Genomic DNA, 12742 nt, shown 5'->3' with positions numbered 1-12742 from the left:
AGTGCCGAGAAGGACAGAAGTTGTTTGGTGGGATTCATCTGAACGGAGTTAGATGTGAAGCAGGATTGGATCACGTAGATGACTCCCTCCTGTGCGCCGTTAACCTTCGTTTTAAGGGCATGTTCCACATTTAAAGATATTCAGGCAAGCAAATGTGAAGAAATGAGGTAGTGGAAGCGACTTCTCGAAAAACACAAATTCTGTGTTTATTGAAAACGGTCCTCGATATGACCTTGTTTCATCCCATTAATTTTCCTTGCAAACCATTAGTTGAGAGCCAAAGGCTGGCCGTGAGATCTTGAAATTGCGCACACGGCCCAATACGATAACAACCCTTGCAATCTCTGGGGAAGAAGGGGTATCAGGAGTCCCGTTGAGGGCAATAGCGGGGCTCGTCCGGGATTTGAACCCGGGACCTCTCGCACCCGAAGCGAGAATCATACCCCCAGACCAACGAGCCGTGAAAGCACATTCATCGTCCATATCGCGGACCGCGCCGTCACTTTCACATCCTGAGTCAACAGCTCCGGACACGCTGTCCGCACCCAGTACTGTCCGAAAAGCTCATAACGTAAGGCACTGGTGATGAGTGTCGTAATCTCGTGTAAAAATTTGGTAACTCGAAAGACGATATAGAAAAAAAACTGAGACACGACGGGACAGAACACGACTGATAGCGCGGGGTAGAACAACGCACAGGCGGAGCGAAAGGGTGTGCACAGCAAACGACAACGAAGGACAGAGGACAGAGGACACTACGCAAAGCGTAGAGGTCCAAGGGCTGTGACTGGAAGCGCAAGATAGAGGACAGAGTAAGAGGCAGACGAAAGGACGGAGATCAGATATCAGCATCTGTCTTCTGTCTCGCATGCCCTCTTGTCCTGTCCCGCTTAGGACATGACCGGACATGTCTTGATCTGTGTTTTGCCCGTTTGTTGGTCCTGCCTTCTGCCCTAACGGCTCCTGCACATGCATCGCTAGAAATCAATTGCAGCTTGCACGTCAATGCAGCCCCAACTGTTACAGCCAAGCTCGGTTACTAGGGCTATGCTCCTTTACGACAGTCTGTAGCCAGCGCTCTACGCAATAACTTTGTGAGACGATGGTGAGTGTGGCTAGTGCTCGGAGCCGTCCACCGGTGATGTGAAAGTAACGGCGTGGCTCAGAATTGGGACGTCACAGCCTATCATATCGGCTCGTTGGTCTAGGGGTATGATTCTCGCTTAGGGTGCGAGAGGTCCCGGGTTCAAATCCGGACGAGCCCGGTTATTGCCTTCAAGGTACGCGTCTACTATATCGACGCGAACAAGCGCATATGGATTAATGCGCATTGTCGCTGTGAGTTCCAATGTATATGCGCTTTAACCCAATGTTTAGCATTGATCCATGGTAACCAACCAAACAAGTCCACCGGCTGAACACTCACCCGGCGCGCGTAAGCGACACATGCTGAAGCTGAAGGATTAGATGTAAATGATATAGGGTGGTAGTGATAGCGCAAGCTACACACCAGCCCGTTGCGTTCGAACTCTTTGCGTCCTTCTTGATCAGAGACCATCACGTGGGGCAGGCTGGTAATGTGAGATAGCGTTGCAATTTTGGTTGCACGAAATGGTTTCATGACATCAGTGCTACAACAAAAACCTTCCGGCAGGAATGCTACCACACTACTTATGCCGTCAACACTTCTACACGACGTTTATGTTACACGGCAAAACTTGCAACGTAAAAAATTATAATTGTGATTCATTCTACTGCAACCACTTATGCAGTAAATTTATACATGACTTCATCGCTTCTGCTGCAAACTTGTATGTGACACTATGGCCGCACGAGAAAATTAAGGCTCCAAAAGTTATTCTCGTCCTTACTTCTACTGCTAACACGGCTGCAATAATTACAGATACACGATTTAACTTATGCTGCAAGACTTACACGCGACAACAATGTTACACGACAAAACATTTACTAAAAACGTACCCACGTCATTACCTCTAATGCGAGAGCTTGCAGAGTCATTGCTTATACACGGCATTACTTGTTCTGCAAAGGCTTGTACGCAAGCTTAGTACTACACGAGAAACTTATTCGTCAAAATGTCACCTATAATTTGTTGCAGTTGAAATAATGTGGCGTATAAGTGAAAACTGTTCTAGTCCTTGCTGTAGAGGAAGTAATTGGCATATGCTGTTGCAGGTAGGAGGTTTATGTCATATAGTACTGCATTGCTGCATATGAATGGATTTTTTGAAGACAACAACGTGGTATATAAATAAATACGGCATATGTAGTAGATATGGTCGGCATATGGTCGGCACATTGGTCTTTTGCAGTGAAGTAGTAAAGGTTAAGTTTTTACAGTAAAATAAATGCCGCGACGTGCTTAGGTCGTAGCATTCCCTTCGTAGGAGCTTTTGCTGCACCACTAATGTCGTTTTTGTCGAACCACTAGTGAAAACCGCGCACGAAATACCGCGGCACAAAACGATTTAGCTACTGCAAATCCTTTTCACGCATGACCTGCTGCTGTCGGTCGGAGCACACCCACAAAACAAGAAAGCCATCGCACATGTAAGGGGGCTAATCAACTTCGTAGCATACACTGTTCATGAGAAAATATCGCACTGGTCGCGTTTCAGATGTGCGGCTTCCATATCGACGACGCTCGGCGGGAGTCTATTCGGCGGCACCGCGTGGTATTATGATATCAAAGCTATAAATGACATTTATCATTCACCCTTTGGTATTGTGCACAATCGGGGTGTCCTGGAGAGTAAGTCTGAAATTGGTTGTGAGCCAATGGGTGCCACCTGACCCTGCCGTAACCCATCTGATCCGTGATCGTGCTGGCCCATGATGGCAGGCTGATGGCGGTTGCATTAGGGACCAGCGGCTCGTCGGGGCACAATAATATGGGAGTGTTAAAGGGAACAAAATGGGAATGTAGAGTGACGGGTAGGTCATGACAAAAGACTAGGCAGGACAGAAGGAATGGACTAAGTCTTCTCCGTGGTCTATGGTAAAGATGCTGGACTTGCAATCCGCGTCACTCTGTACGAGTGAAGTCCCAGAGCGGCCGAAACGGTTTGGCCCGACTGAAATGGAAAAGGTCCCTGGCCACTGGCCAACAAGAGCCAACCCAGCCCTGGTAGCGGCCGTGTCACACAGCATTGTGCGGCACGCAATATCCTCTGTATCCTGCCTGGAAAAAGGGCGGAGGCAACATTATGCGTTGCACTGGACGGCAACGACTTGGGCTCCCTAAGTGAGAATCATACAAACCAAGGCCAACGAGCCGGCAATACATATCTGAATGTCTCAATCCCGGACCCTCTGTCATTACAATTCACAACTACGGGCAACAGCTGTCGGGGCACTGCCCACATCCTACCGTCGCACGAGCTCGTGACATAAAACGCTGGCTACAGGCTGCCGCCAGTGGAAGCATAGCTCAGGGAACAGAGCTTCGCAGTGACCGTCCGGACTTGTTTTGATATGCATGCTTTAGCTGGCTTCGTGGTGATGCATGAGACCAAAATCACTAAGAGAAGCGTTTCTGTCTAATTTGAAGCAAGCCTCGATTTCAGCTTTAACTTCACCCTTTTTACTTCATTAGACTGATGAACATGAGCTGCGTGTCCTGTGTCCCGCCAAAAGAACAGGCGGCGTAAAAGAGCAAGACGTGACATTACAAGGGGACACGTAAAGCACAAGAGCAGGACACCAGGTGGCATAGGATCGACGCCACGGCAGAAGGGAGGACAGGACAAGACGTAAAAGGAAACAAGAGAGTGTAGAAATACGACAGTACAAAGAATAGCGCAGGATGGAGTACGTGATTGGAGAAGAAACACAAAACGTTCATGCTATTTGATTAGTTAGAATTTCCGAGTGATCAGAAATTTTCTGAAAGCATGCTTTCATCATAAACACAGTGTTGATACAATTGAAAGCTACCCACGTTCCTTTTAAGGTGTAAGCCATTCACTCCTATTATATCAAAATCTTGGTTCACACGAAAAACTTGCTGATTAGATTTATTCAGCTTTACTTAATATATAACATTATATACAAATATATGTATACATGCCTATCTCCTCTCTCTCTCTCTCTCTCTCTCTCTCTCTCTCTCTCTCTCTCTCTCTCTCTCTCTTCTCTCTCCTCTCTCTCTCTCTCTCTCTCTCTCTCTTCTCTCTCTCTCTCGAAAGATTTAGCTTAAGTCGGCCCCGAGTGTGATTTTTACGAAAGGCTTGCTGAAAGTCACCCTCGGGAAGGACTCAGACTAAATCAATATGCATCAGTCCAGGCATGACAACAATACATTGGGTGCACATCACCTTCAAACACACCATACTTGAGAACAGAGCGTCTCGGAGGCGACATGCTGCAATACCAGAGCAATCCAAGTGATGAAAGGAGAGGAAGGAGTGTCAGGAGTACCACTGAGGGCAATAGCTGGACTCGTTGGGGATTCGAACCCGGGACCTCTCCCCCAGAAGCGAGGATCAATCCCCCAGACCAACGAGCCGTGACAAGATATTGCAACCGAGCTTGTGTAAACCGGCGGCAACGTCCTAATCGAGGACCGCACTGGCACTTTCACATCGTGAGCCGACATCTCCAGGCAAGCTGTCCGCACCCAGCACCGTCTGAAGAGCTCAATGTGAGGCACTGGTGATTAGTGTCTTTGAAAATTAATAAACAGAATACACTATACGCAAAGAACTAAGAAAGGATGGAACAGAACCCGGCTGATAGCGCAGGGTGGAACCAACGTACATGGCGGAACGAAAGGGTGTGCACGGCAGACAAAGGGCAGAAAGACGAGGACGACGGGACTCCGGGCAAAGCGCAGAGAGTCCAAGGACTGCAGTTGGGAGCGCAATATAGAAGACACGGTATGAGGCCAGACCGAAAGGACAGAGAAACATATAAAACAGGTTCTCTTCTGTCTTGCGCGCCCTCCCGTCCCGTGCGCTCAGAACATGACCGGCCATGCCTTGTTTCTGACTTTTGCCCTTTTGCTGGCCCTGCCTCTTCCCTAACGGTTGTTTCTACATGCATGCCAGAAATGATTTGAAGCTTCGCGTTAATGGAATCCAATGGTCGCGACTAAGCTATAAGCTGCTAAGGCTCTGCTCTCTCACGGCAGTCTGTAGCCAGCGCTGTACGCCATTACACTGTTGGAGATGGTGGGTGTGGCCAGTGTTCTCGGAAGCCGTACACCCGCACGATGTAAAGTAATGGCGCCGCCCCGAATTGGGCGTTCCGCTACATTCCATCGGCTCGTTGGTCTAGGGGTATGATTCTCGCTTAGGGTGCGAGAGGTCCCGGGTTTCAAATCCCGGACGAGCCCGGTTATGCCGCAGAGGTGCTTGTCTACCACTTCGATGCGAGAAGCCGCATATGGATTTAATGCGCCTTCTCGCTGTGAGTTCGCGGGTATGTGCGCTATAGGAGCCCAATGTCTAAACACGACCCACTGCAACCAACCAAATCGAGCACGTCAGCTGAACACTCAGCCCGGGGGCGAACGGCAGGTACTGAGGCTGGAGGGTTGCAGTCTTGCAAAGCTGGAGCCTTAAAATCGACCTAGTACAAAACAGCCTCAGAAGCGTTAATAAAGTACAAAAAGTACATGTTTGTACGCAATACGCTTACAATTTCGCCAGGGATACCTATTTTTTTCGAAATCCCTCTGAAAAGCTCACAGCTGCGCTTTGAAGTAGCCTACACTGCGAACAAATTGGTACCACTGTGAAGGTAATGCATTTAATTTGCCTACCATTCATAACATTCTGTTTCGCTTCTAAAAAATTAGGCCCTCAAGCCCTGACCGATAGTACAGCTAACTTTCCGGCACTGGTGGCGTCTGACCGATATAGAGGCCCTCATCGACTCAGGAGGACACCAATTGGCGCAAGAGGCCTTCTGACTGCAGGATTCAAGTCATCCTTAATTTACCTATACTATTTTTTGTCTTTAAAGATTTTCACCGAACCCTTTGAATAGATGGATTTCCGGGATCAGAGCTCACGGTAAGCAGTGCTTGTTGTGGGAGTCCTGACCCCTACCACCCGATCGCGCAATTCCATGTCGACGGCAGTATTTGGTGGCGAAAGCTTAACGGGCCGCAATGCTCGGCACGGTCCGTCCTGCCCCTCTAACGTCAACTGACCTTTAGCGCGACCGCTGCCACCAGCCGCAGGCCATAACTGTCAAGGGCAAATAGCGAGCGCCCTAAAGCGACTCGAACCCACCCCACCACGGATGGGTGGATCGGAAGGCAGGCGCTCTAACCAACTGAGCCACCGGGACGGGACAACTATGCAGTGTATAATACCTTCATAACAAATAACAATGTAAGTTTAGTAGCGCAAGCTCATTGCGTGACCAAAAACAACATTGACGTGCCGAAAACCGATCCAGAGAAAGGACTGAGACGGGACAGGACAGGACAGAACACGACCGATAGCGCTGGGGGTGAGCAAAGGTACAGGAAGAGGGCCGTAAGGCTGTGCACGGCAAACGAGGCAACACAGAGGACATAGAGAGTTGGGGTAAGGGCGGAGATCCAAGTGCTGAGGACAGGATCAGAAGAGAAATGGCGAGGTATGAGGCTGGCAAAAGAGCAGGGAGCAGCCTAAAAACAGGATCTCGCTTGTCCTGTCCGTCCTGCCCTGCCCAGTCCCGTCTGGTTCCTTCACGTCCCGGACCAGACGGGACCGGTCAGGCCTTGCTGTCTTTTGCCTGTTTGCTGGTCCTGCCCTCTGTCGTAATCGTTCCTCAACATGCATCGCCATAAATAAGTTGATGCTACGAGGGCTGTGCCTCCCTCACGACACTCTGTAGCACGCACTGTACGTGATAACCTTATGAGACGATGTTGGATGTGGCCAACGTTCACGGAGCCGTACATCGCACGATGTGAAAGTAACGGCGCGGCCAAGAATTGGGGATAAAGGATAGCTGCATCGGCTCGTTGGTCTAGGGGTATGATTCTCGCTTCGGGTGCGAGAGGTCCTCGGGTTCAAATCCCGGACGAGCCCGGTTATTGCCGTCAAAGGTACTCGTCTACCACTTCGACGCATAGAAGTGCATATGGATTAATACGCCTTGCCGTTGTGCGTTCGAAGGTGTATGCGCTTTACGCCCCGATGTTTAAAAATGACCCATTGTAACCAATCAAACCAAGTCCGTTGGCTGATCGCTCAAGCCCGGCGTAGAGAACACATGCTAAGGCTGAAGGATTGGGTGTGAATGGTATAGGGTGATTGTGTGGTCGGGGCCGTGCACTGTACGATGTTGAAGGTAGCGGCGCTGCCCAGAATTGGGACATTGCGCGCATTTGCGTTTGGCGGGTTGGTCTGGGGGTGTGGAGGTCTCGTTTGGTTGCGAGAGGTCCCGGGTTTAAATACTGAACGAGTCCGGATGCTGTTGTTGAAACGCTACTTACTCGCCGTGTGAAAGCGCATGGAGATGTCTGCACCCTGCTGAGTGTCGTGGAGTTGCGAGTGCGAATATGTATTCTCCTGATAGCTCCATGTTTTAAAAGAGACTCACATGGCAACCATCAGACCAAGTCCGCGACGTGAAGGCTCAAGCCTAGGGTTATTGGCACGTTCGAAGGTTGAAGGACTAAGCTCAAAATATATAAGATGATTATGTGTTGGTATATCATATAAGATGATGAGATATGATCTCTTCATGCATAATTGTAGTTGCAGTTACCTGTAGTGTTCGCAAAGAAAGTACATGTGTTGCGGAGGGCATGCGAATATATAATGGCAACAACGACGATGGGTAGTTGATATTACTTTATGGCAGATTCGAACAAACATCGTAATTTTTCCAACGCCGTCTCGATGTCTTTTAATCCAGTAAGGCCTCTAGCTTTTTTGCGTATGGTGTTGGTAATTGCCGATTCTGATTGGATAACCACAGATGTTTACAATAATGAACACCTTAACGCCAACAATCAAAAATGATGCTTTGCCTCTGTCCAACGGGTATTTTGCATCACCATCATAGCTCAATGCATTAGCTCATTTCACCGCTAAACTTAAGTCTATCCAGGGAACATACCCCGAAACTCACAAAGGCGCGGCGTGCAATGACCTGTAACCAATGTGCAGGTGAAAGCATCAAAGTGAAATCCAAATCTTTCACTTGTAAACAACCGGGCTCGTCCGGGATTTGAACCCGGGACCTCTCGCACCCAAAGCGAGAATCATACCCCTAGACCAACGAGCCGATGCACTGGGTCGCAACGTCCCAATTTCCGCCCGCGTCGTTTCTTTCACATCGATCAGTTAACGACTCTGGGAGCACTTGCCACATCCATCGTCGGCTCACAACAAACCTATGATGTGAGGCACTGGTTACAGAATGTCAACAGAAGGCATAGCCTTTACACCAAGACTATGCGGTGACGATTGGAATCGTGGACGTTAAAAAGTTTTCTGTCGTTCGCAGGTAGCACTATTTTAACTTCAGGCTCACATGTTTTCACTTTCCGAGACGGATGAACTGAAGCTGTCCGGCCTCTCTCCCGTCCCAGGACAAGGTGACAGGACAGAGGAAGGCGTGCAGGACGAGCAGGACACAGAGCACTGAGTAGGACACCTGGGCGGGATAGGAACGGTTCGCAGGCAGGACGGAGGACAGGGCAGGGCAGGGGATAAGAACGGACAGAGAACAGCATGGGGACGGGGCGGGGCAAAATACAGTGCAGGACGGAGGACGCGGTCGACAGATAATAGGAACAGTGCATAAAGGACGGGAGTGTACTCACGGCAAAGGAGGCAACACTTGTCATAAGACAATACGCCACACGAGTTCATGCGTCATATATACTTATAGATGGGGCACAGTTCAGACGACGGAAGTCAGAGCATGGACGAGCGAGAGAGTAAGTGACAGAACAAGGCAAAGCCAGTCTTGTCATATCCTGTCGCTTTTTAGACCAATGCTGGCCCGCAATGCACAACCAGAGGACAATGGAAAAGGGCAAGGTATTTGATTATTAAAATGACAGATTGCATCCCGCCTTATTCTGTCCTCTGTTCTTTCGTCTGACCCGCGTTCTGTCCTGACATCACGGAATATCCCTAAGAGCGGTGCACAGTGTGTATCCATCGCACGTACAAATATACCAAGATCGCAGCCAACGCTGTCACCAGAAAACAGCATCCCAAGGAAAGAACTCCGTAAATGCTCCCAAATGTTATTACCACCTTTCGGTACTGTGCTCAGTTGTGTATCCTGAAGTGTAATTTTGAACTTGTTTGTGGCGCCAAAGGGCACCATCTGACCTGCCGTCACCCCTCTGGTACGTGATCGTGCCGATGTTTCCTGGTGGCGGTGTGGGCTGCGGTGTCGGCAGCCTTACGTCTGCCCCGGGTTTCCCTATCAGTGGGATGTGCCGTGGCCGACAGGCAGCAGGCCATGCGTCTTACCCAGTCCAGCCCAGTCCAGAAGGCGAATGCCAAAATGGTTCGTGCCTGAGGTGTTCAGTGAGCAAGTGCCGTGGGCTTTTTCACAGCAAATAAGCCGACTAATGGCAGCACGTGATCACTTACCAGCTTGTCCCCGCGCATTCGGGTTCCGATCAAGAAGGATGCGAAGTGCTTGGTCGTAGCGGGCTGGTGGTAAATTTTCACAGTCATCTAGTATAGCTGGCGCCTAATTTTTTGGTCTCGCCACTCATTACTTATCAGAAAGCCATCGTCATAAATGTTCATCCCCCTGCTGTCTAACGGTTAGGAATTCGTTTCATGTTACATGGCGGCAACAACTTAACGGGTCTTTTATTTGATTTCGTTAGAGGCTGCGTCGCAACCATTCCGTCCCTGCCTTCAACCTCTTGGAATTTTTGTTTCTGGTCGCGCTGGAGCTGCAGGCACAGAATGTCACCGAAGGGCAGCGCCACCGAGTGCAGGGAACAGCCGCCTCCTTGTCGTTGGCTGACGGCGAACATATCTTGCAGTCCCCCCTAAAATGTAAGGAGGCTCTACCGTACCGGCAGACCACGACAACACTGGCTGTTCGCATGCTCTTGATGATTGGATGCTCTGTGCTGGGAAGAGGATTTAAAATAAAAAATAAATAAGAAACTGCGCCACCCCTGCCTTCAACCCTGGGCCCGCTCTAAACCAATTCAGCAACCGCCTACGAAATCCCGTCGCAGCGCTGAGCGCGCCCAAATCAAAGTACCCAAACAACAGTAAGCCTGTCGCAGACCAAGTGATGTACCCAATCGCCTGATTCGAATGTGAAATTTCTGTCGACCTATCTGAAAGACCCCACGTTCCGCAGGAATGCGTTGGCCCGACCAACACGAGGTTCAGTGGCAGGTCCATGCGCCTGGTCCGCCCCACGTGTCCTTCCACCCGGCACTTGGACGCGCCTACAGTTGGTAGGTTCGACTAATGTGCTATTTAAATGACTTCACACAGGCGTTAGCGCAGCGCAAAGTGCTCCAGGAACTCATGTGTGCCAATTCCATTGATGTGGATGACGAGACGATACCTCTGAAAGCAATAACCGGGCTCGTCCGGGATTTGAACCCGGGACCTCTCGCACCCTAAGCGAGAATCATACCCCTAGACCAACGAGCCAACAATATCCTGTCAAACGGTCCAATTCTCGCTCGTGCCGCTACTTTCACCTCGTGCGATGTACGGCTCCGAGCACACTGGCCACACCCATCATCGTCTCACATCTTATGACGTTAAGCAATGGCTTCATACTGCCGCCGGGGAGCGTAGGCCCAGCAGCGGGGCCTGGCCAGTACCAATGTGATCACGTTGGTGTGCATGGGCAATATTAACCGCCTGGCGATGCATGCAAACAACTTAATTAGAAAGTGGCTCGTTCTGTGAAGAGGAACCGATATTTTAAGCTGACTTCGCGCTTCACGTTGTGTGCTGTTCCCTATGCTCAGAGTACCACAGAAGACACGATACAGAGTAGAACAAAACAGAGCAGGACAGAGGACAGAGCAGGGCGGAGGGCTAAACGAACGGGGGCAGGAAAAGACAGAGAGTTCAGTGCTCAGTAAATGACAGTGCAGAACGGGGGTAGGTTATCACAGAGGAGGAGACGGGACAGAAGGCATGGAACAAAGCCGTCTCCGTAGTTTAGGGGGACAGATGCTGGACTCGCATAGGCGTAGGAACGCTTCAAAAAGTGGGGTAGGGGCAAGCTCAGGGTGTACTTCAGCAACTTTTTCTGGAAAGCGAGCCCGATGACCGGGTGGAGGGGGGGGGGGGGGTTAGGGATGCAGGTTGTTATCGCTCTTTATTCAAATGTCATGGCTGCTATGCTAGCTATGCATCTGGATCTGTTCTCACTGTGCACGATATTGCCTATTCGAATGATCCATCAGTTGGCAAAGAAGGCCATCCAGCTTTCCAAGATTATTCCTCCATTTTAACGTTGTCTTTCCTGGGGAGGCGAAATTCCACGAGCGAGTAGGCATTTTGGGTCATTGAGGAAGCATCTGCCTCCGCAGTGTAGATGCCCAAATGCGGCCTGGACATAGGTTGATGAGAATTTGGAATGTGAATCGATGGCTCACAGTGCGACAGATTTTTCATGCGCCTTTATTTCGCTGGCTGCTTTTCAAGAGTTAAGACTTGTAGCAGCATTTTAGGCGGAAACAAATTCGGGAGCTTGAAACTACCAGAAAACAATGTGACAGAATCCAAAAGACTGGAGTTCTCTTTTAAGAAACAAGCCACATAATAAGGCCCATCTGTCATATGTTCCTTACCTGGGCCCTGCTCGTGTCCGCCGCCGGTGGCCACTGCCCTGGCCCGGATGTCTCCCGCATGACTGACCGCGAACTGATCGCATGACCTCTTTGTTGCATACTTTTGGATGAGCGTTACTACTGCATGGTGTATAAAACATGTGTTGGACACCTGCAACAGCATTTTTTTCCGAATTACCTTCCCTTACACCACACCATCGCAGAAACAAAGCTTCCGGGAAGCTGTTTGCCTTAGGTTTGAATTGACCCAAAAGCCACTTCATTGCCCACCATGCAACGCATACGACTTGATCTGCTTTTGTGTGGAGGCAGGGGCGTAGCCAGGGCCTTGCCAAGGGGGAACACAAGGTTGACAAAAGCCCATCTTATGGTGATCCCCAAAAATCCCCGGATATAGCTTGCTTGTTAACAAGTGGCACGGTTTTCTTTGTTTTATTGTTGTTTTTACATCGCAACCAGAACAGAAACCAGGAGCTACCGTGAGCTCAATTCTGTTTGTAGTTTGAGGTCAATAAACTGCAGAAATCAGGTGTTGAACGACTGCTTGGAACAAATTTCCGCCCTTCTTAATTTACAATGGTTAGTTGGCTCTTTCTAAGCCGATAAAATTCAGAAGCTTTGTCAGATATTTCTTATCTGGGTTCCACAGGCATTGAGAACGTTCTGAAGTTAGGTTGTAGGCCGATATGTTTGATCCAAATTTGAGGATGAAAATTTGATTGCAGATCGAGTGGTCAACAATGTGTATTAACATGGCTGAGCCATGTTTGCCTGAAAATTTTCACCATTCAGTCCGAATCGATTGGTGATACAATTTATGCAAGGTGTTTTTAACATGTGCGCTCGCAAATCTTAGCAATAAAAACCTCGACACTAGGCGTTGCAGTCTCCGTTGTCCGCCGAGCGTTAGCCCAGTAGCTAACTCTTAGCCGTTGCCGACCGGTGGACGAAAATGGCGATGATTCT

The 12742-nt window shown here is 49.5% G+C and overlaps 4 non-coding genes across 4 annotated transcripts; 1 reads left to right on the top strand and 3 right to left on the bottom strand.

Annotated features, from left to right (window-relative positions):
• Nucleotides 1-388: 388 nt before the first annotated feature.
• On the bottom strand, nt 389-460 carry TRNAP-CGG (transfer RNA proline (anticodon CGG)). The gene has a single exon. It is a non-coding gene; the product is annotated as a tRNA-Pro (tRNA).
• Nucleotides 461-6976: 6516 nt separating this feature from the next.
• Nucleotides 6977-7049, top strand: TRNAP-CGG (transfer RNA proline (anticodon CGG)). The gene has a single exon. It is a non-coding gene; the product is annotated as a tRNA-Pro (tRNA).
• A 1132-nt stretch (nt 7050-8181) lies between these two features.
• Nucleotides 8182-8253, bottom strand: TRNAP-UGG (transfer RNA proline (anticodon UGG)). Its single transcript has one exon. It is a non-coding gene; the product is annotated as a tRNA-Pro (tRNA).
• A 2294-nt stretch (nt 8254-10547) lies between these two features.
• TRNAP-AGG (transfer RNA proline (anticodon AGG)) lies at nt 10548-10619 on the bottom strand. Its single transcript has one exon. It is a non-coding gene; the product is annotated as a tRNA-Pro (tRNA).
• Nucleotides 10620-12742: the final 2123 nt, after the last annotated feature.

This window comes from Pollicipes pollicipes, unplaced genomic scaffold, assembly GCF_011947565.3.
Source record: "Pollicipes pollicipes isolate AB1234 unplaced genomic scaffold, Ppol_2.1 Scaffold_2799;HRSCAF=3276_pilon_pilon_pilon, whole genome shotgun sequence".
Taxonomy (NCBI): Eukaryota; Metazoa; Arthropoda; class Thecostraca; order Pollicipedomorpha; family Pollicipedidae; genus Pollicipes; species Pollicipes pollicipes.
The sequence above is the reverse complement of the archived record's forward strand: the minus strand, read 5'-3'. Positions and strand labels throughout refer to the sequence as shown.